The sequence below is a fragment of the Dermacentor variabilis genome, chromosome 6 (assembly GCF_050947875.1).
Source record: "Dermacentor variabilis isolate Ectoservices chromosome 6, ASM5094787v1, whole genome shotgun sequence".
Lineage (NCBI taxonomy): Eukaryota > Metazoa > Arthropoda > Arachnida > Ixodida > Ixodidae > Dermacentor > Dermacentor variabilis.
The window spans coordinates 91,399,332-91,405,331 of record NC_134573.1 but is presented as its reverse complement, the minus strand read 5'-3'; positions in this window follow the sequence as shown (position 1 = coordinate 91,405,331).

Here is a 6,000-nt window from a genome sequence, read left to right as displayed (position 1 = left end):
TGTATCACTGGAAGGTAGGGACACCTCAGTCTCAACGCTGGCAATTTTTTTCGCCGCTTGGTATCTTATAAAATCTCATAATGATAGCCACAATGGCCACGCTATCCTGACTGATTAATACGCCTCCACGTCGCAGCAGGAAAGGTTTCTAACCTTCTTAGGAAATAACGTTTTGCACAGACGCAATGGTATACTATTTCATCCGCATTTTTTTTTACTTACCACATGATTTACACTTAGCGTTTACACTTAGCGTTTACACTTTGTGTTTCCGCTTTTGCTGTCGAATTTTTGTAATTGTGAGTGTTTCCCGCTCATATAACGAGTGTTTACAGGCAAGGGCCCTTTAAAATATTTTAGGCAACTTATATTCACTACAAAATATGTTCGCAAATCTTACTGAAGTTTCATTTTGGGGCCTATTTTTCTCAATTCAAATCAAACCAAGTGATTAGGCTCAACTCAATTCCAAGTATGTGAATGCGCCTGCATGACAACTTATGTTTTCATACTCAGCGAAGTGTAAAATAAAAAAAAACTCATTCCTTGCACTAATTGCTGACGCCCACTTCTCTGTCAACATCTTGATTCCATTTGGTAAACATTGGCCAATGGTACTCTTGTTTCCCACTTTTGGCAATGAGTGGTAATGCAAATGCATTTCATTAGCAGAAATTAGAACTCTAATGCGACCCTTGTAAGAAGGTCAGTGGCGATGAAGCAGCTATTATTTGTGAAACTTCAATTTCTAGACCATTGCAGCAGGCGAGACACAAACGGAGAAACTTTTCAAATGTGTTGACTTTATAGAACGCACTACACTTGAATCAAAGATTACTTCTCCACAGGTAAAGCCGGTGGCGACATCCGCGATAGTCCGTGCACGCTGAGCCCAGGCTCACAGGGCAGTCCTACCAGTCGGTGACAATTGTGAACACACTGATAAAATTTTTACTAACTCCTCGTTCGCCCTGGAACGTAATTCGTGCATACTCTCGAAGGTCCTGCGCCTCTGAACCATTTAGCGGTGGAAGCTCGGGAGCGTGCACTTTCCTGCATAATGTAGGCAGGTCTTCACTAAGCAAGGGTCGTTTGCGGATGTACCTTACACGTTAGTCTCATTAAGAACTAATTGCTTAACAACGAAAGGCAAATGCCTCTTTCTTCCTGTCTATGCTCCGTTTGTTTCCCCACTGGCTAGATCCCCCTTACCCTCCATGACAACTGCAACCATTAAAGTTGAGGAAGCAAGTGGCCGGCGCAATTTTCGAAACGACTAGATGGAGTTGTAGTATTAACATCCCATGATGCCTCTTCACAAGTCATTTACTTACCGCTGACATTTACAAGATACGGCCAGGTGCCCTTTAGAACTTTGTCTTAAAATAATATGATGATCATGTTAGTAATTCTTGGAAGAGGACCTTTTTGAACCGACACTGTGCGGAGGAGGTCATAATACCAAAAGTCTCTTCAAGCACACTATGACTTCCAGTTAACAGGTGGCCGAATCCCGTGCCCCTCTTCTGGACACTCTCCTATTTTGAGTTTTGACGCAGCATGGCTTTATGGAAAGATGCTGATTTGTCAGGCTCGAAAGCTTGCTCTTGGTGTCGCTGCGTCTTAGCCTTTTCTTTATTGTAATGGAAATAAATGAAATCAATTTATTCACTCAACGATGGGTGACGACTGCTTTTTATCACATAGTAAAGACAATAATAAGGATTGTATGGTAAGATAACAAGAAATAACGTCGTAAGATTGAAAAACCCAGAGCAGATGTCACTAAAAGGGCAAACTGAACTCCGCGTACGATACCAGACACGCTTGATCATACGCAGACAAAAGTAGAGGACAGGCTGCATCACACTCTGCACCTATTTCCGACATTTATACGGAGTTTCAAACAAGTTTGACGAGGCGGTTCTTTCTTTGGAGTTGAGCATACACATCCAGACACGGAATTCATAAAACAACACAGCAAAAGAAGTGTCAATTCTTTGGCGTTTTCAAGTGCCGACACAGCGATACGATTTTGGAGCATGCCGTGAGATGCCCCGGAGTATTGTTGACACATCGGGGCGCGATCGGAGATCTTTGTACAATACGCGCGTTCTGTTTGATTTCTGCAACGTCACAAAATGGCAAAATGCAAAATTTGTGAGAATCGGGCAGAGAGAGCAGCGACATGGTAAGCGGGGAACTACCCGGAAGCTTACCTCCCTTGTTTGTCGTCTGCATGCAGACAGTATACTGCAAAACAAAAGGTTTCTCGTCTTCCAATAAATGAAATCTTTATCTAAAAACGTATTTTTTCTTTTCAAGCTTGAGCACGTTTTCAAATAGTAGTATGTGTGGCTGATACAAATTTTAACGATCAGTTTTTCCGCGTCGTCGCTCGGTGGTGTAGTGCATAGCGAGAGAAAAAAAGAAAAGAAATGAAGAAACGGTGCGAACAGTGGCGCACTTTTCAAGAGATAACAACCAAATTCCAATGGCTCACTGGCACCAGATGATGTGGTCGAGTTTGCCGCACAGCCAACGCACTATTTGTTTCGAGAAACGAAAGCGACGCCGCAATTCCCTCTCTGCCATTTCTTCAAACGCCTATGCTCCTCCACTGCTCTCGTTCCTACTCAAGCAGCGCCAATGCGACAACCGAAGTTCCCATCGCACGTGCCATTTTCTCGAATGAAACTGTGGAGTGGATCCGAGCGCGCCATTCGGCGGCTTCGGCCACCGTTTCGATCCGATACAATCCACCAGACGCGCCATGCGAAGCCGGTCTCGTAACGAGCGTATGATCGCTCCAAAGTTCCCTACTCCCGTCGCGTTCGGAACCAAACATACGCCATGTTCGGTTGCAAGATGATTTGTCGTTATTTTGACGTCACGAAAAACATGGCCGCGCCCCGCGGCTGGCGATGTCGGCGCGGAGTAGGCCAATCGCGCGCGCCGGTAACTAAACGAACACGCCGAACAACGATCCCCGATTGCGCGCCTGGTGTTCTTTAACTTTCACCCAATGCAAGGCATCCAACCTTCTTGCATTGCATTTCCATCGGAATGCAATGTAACGTTACCAGCTGTAACGGCTGGTACAGGAACACAGGTGGGTGATGAAGTCTGCCATCTTCAACAACCATGTTGGCGGCGACAATTCCGGTTACCTATAGGCAGCAGCAAGCAAGTCTCTGCAATCAACAGGCCAACTCATATACAGGCAGTGCATGTTTTACGGCCCGGTATTACGTAGTTGCAATGGAAATGAGATATTTGCAGCACACTTAACGCAGATGTACTTGCCGATTGGGAGGACTGAACTAATTTCTTTACTCTAGGACATAAAAACCGCAATATATTAAAATTTACAGACTGTATAAGAAGGAAGTACAAGTCATGCTATCACATGCTAAGTTACTAAGCACATGCAAAGAAAAGCAACAAAAGACATAACTCAACCGAACGTATCCTTTGAAAAGAAAACTGAACAGAAATATACGTTAAGTTATTCGTCTAAGTTTTGCAAATTAGGGAGGAGTACTATCGCTGCAAGCTGCAGGTGGATTCAGCCGTGCAAAGGATAGGGGCTTGCTCCAACGGAGCGGCCCTTAACAACAACAAAAATTTTCTGCCATTTTACGTGCCTTAGCCAAAACAAAATCATGAGGCAAGCCACAGTGCGGTACTCCGGATTAATTTTTACCACCTGGAGTTATTTACCATACAAACAGTGCACGGGTGTTTTTTTTAGTTTACCCCATACCGATGTTCGCCTGGTGGGGCCGGGATTTCCTGCCAAGGTCTCGGGTTTAGCAGCGCTACACCAAAGTCACTACGCCACCACGGTGGATTGTGATCAACAAAGACAGAGGTAGAAGTCCATAAAAACACGTGGCGGAAACCCTAACGACAACTACTGCGTTTCCCTAAGACGTACGCAGTTTGCGAGTAATACCTTACATTTCACGTAGGGCCATCAATAAAGATATGTTATAATGGATAATCATCCGTTTACGCGTTTCTAGTTTGTACTGAAACTTTCGTTCGGAGGTAGATTAGGCTGACTGTTGCCTTGAAAACAGAAACGAAAGTGCTATTCAAATAGGGCTACGTCACACTATGTTGGATAAACAAAACGTAAGAGGGATGTGTTGGCTTGCATGGCACTAACGCTGGCGCAGGTAATATTTACTCATTTATCGATAATGAATCATTTAGAACCACAAGATAATATATACATTGTCACGAATAAAGGATAGCAAAAGAACATAAGAAAACCCATTGAGGGATTCTAGAACCGACAACGCTCTTTTTCAAAGAAGGCGAAGTTGGCGCGTCAGCTTTTGTGGTCTCTGAATACAGAGTTGGCTTTGTTTCTCGCATCCTGGTCCTGCGTCCTGTTCTTTTCTTTTTTTGACATCTTGGGAATATAAACGGCCGTATATTGTGCGAAGAAGAGGAACATGTCGACACATAAATAATCTGAAAGCAACCCTACTTGATAAATAAGGGGTATAGAATAAATGAACACATCGTATCAGAAAAAATTTTGATGACTTGAGATCCTCATCAATGTTGCTTTTTCCATCATGTCTTATTTGATTATTATGATCACCGTCATAATCACGAGCAGCAGCCTATTTTTTTTATTTAAACTTCACTACGAAAGCCCTCCCAGCGATGTCCAATTACACCTGCCTTGCTCTTGCAATTTCCAACTTGCGTCTGCAAATTTGCTAATTTCATCCCCCCAGCTTACTTATTGCCATCTTCGACTGCGCTTAAAAAATCAAATTACGGGGTTTTACGTGCCAAAACCACGTTCTTATTATGAAGGGTGCAGTAGTGCAGCACTTCGGAAATTACGACCATCTGGGATTCTTTAACGTGCCCTTAAATCTAAGTACATGGGTGCTTTCGCATTTCTTCTCCATCAAAACGCCGCCGCCATGGCCGGGATACGATCCCACGATCTCGTGCTTAGCAGCCCGGCACCACAGGCACTAAACAACCACGACGGGGTGTCGACTGCGCTTCTTTTACTTGGCACCCCATTCTATAACTATAATAGACTCTATTTACATTACGCATTACATGGCCTGCCCAGCTGCATTTTTTGTTCTCTTAATGTCAATTATAATCTCGCTGATCCACACCACTCTTCCCTGTGTCTTAACGTTACGTCTAACATTTTTCGTTCTTTGCGCGATCCTTAACTTGTTTTGGAGCTACTTTGTCAACCTCCAAGTTTGTGCCCAATATGTTAGGACCGGTAAATTAGAGTGATTGTGCACCTTTCTTTTCAACGACAGTTGTAAGCTTCCAGTCAGAATCTGACAATGTCTGCCGTATGCACTACAACCCATTTTTATTCTGTAAGTTTCCTTCTCGTGGATCAGGGTCCCACGTGAGTAATTTCTCTAGATAAAGGTACTCCTTTGCAGATTCTAGAGGTTGACTGGTAATCCTGCACACTTGTTACCTTGGCAGGTTATTGAACACTATCTTTGTCTTCTCCATATTAATCTTCAACGCCTTTCCTCAACTTTCTCGGTTACGGTTCTCAATCATTGTAATTCATGTCCAGTGTGGCTGAACAAGACAATATCATCTGGTACCAGCCGTTGCTCCTCGCTCCCTAGCCTTCCAAGTTTATTAGCTCGAATAGTTCCCCTAAAGATACAGTGATAGCAATGGAGAAATTGTAGTGATGTTTGACCCCCTTCTTGACAGGCAGCTTTCTACTTTTCTTGTGGAGAACCAAGTTAGCAACAGAATATTTGTAGATATTTCCCAAGATGTTCTCGTATGCCTCCTGTACTCCTCGATTAAGTGATACTTTCACGAAATCTGCTACAGCTACTGAATCAAACGTGTTTTCATGATCTATGAAAGCCATATAGAAAGGCTGGTTGTACTCCGTAGATTTCTCAATTACGTGATTGATGACCATGATTTCGTCGATTCTAGAACATGTATTTGTGAAGCCAGTGTGTT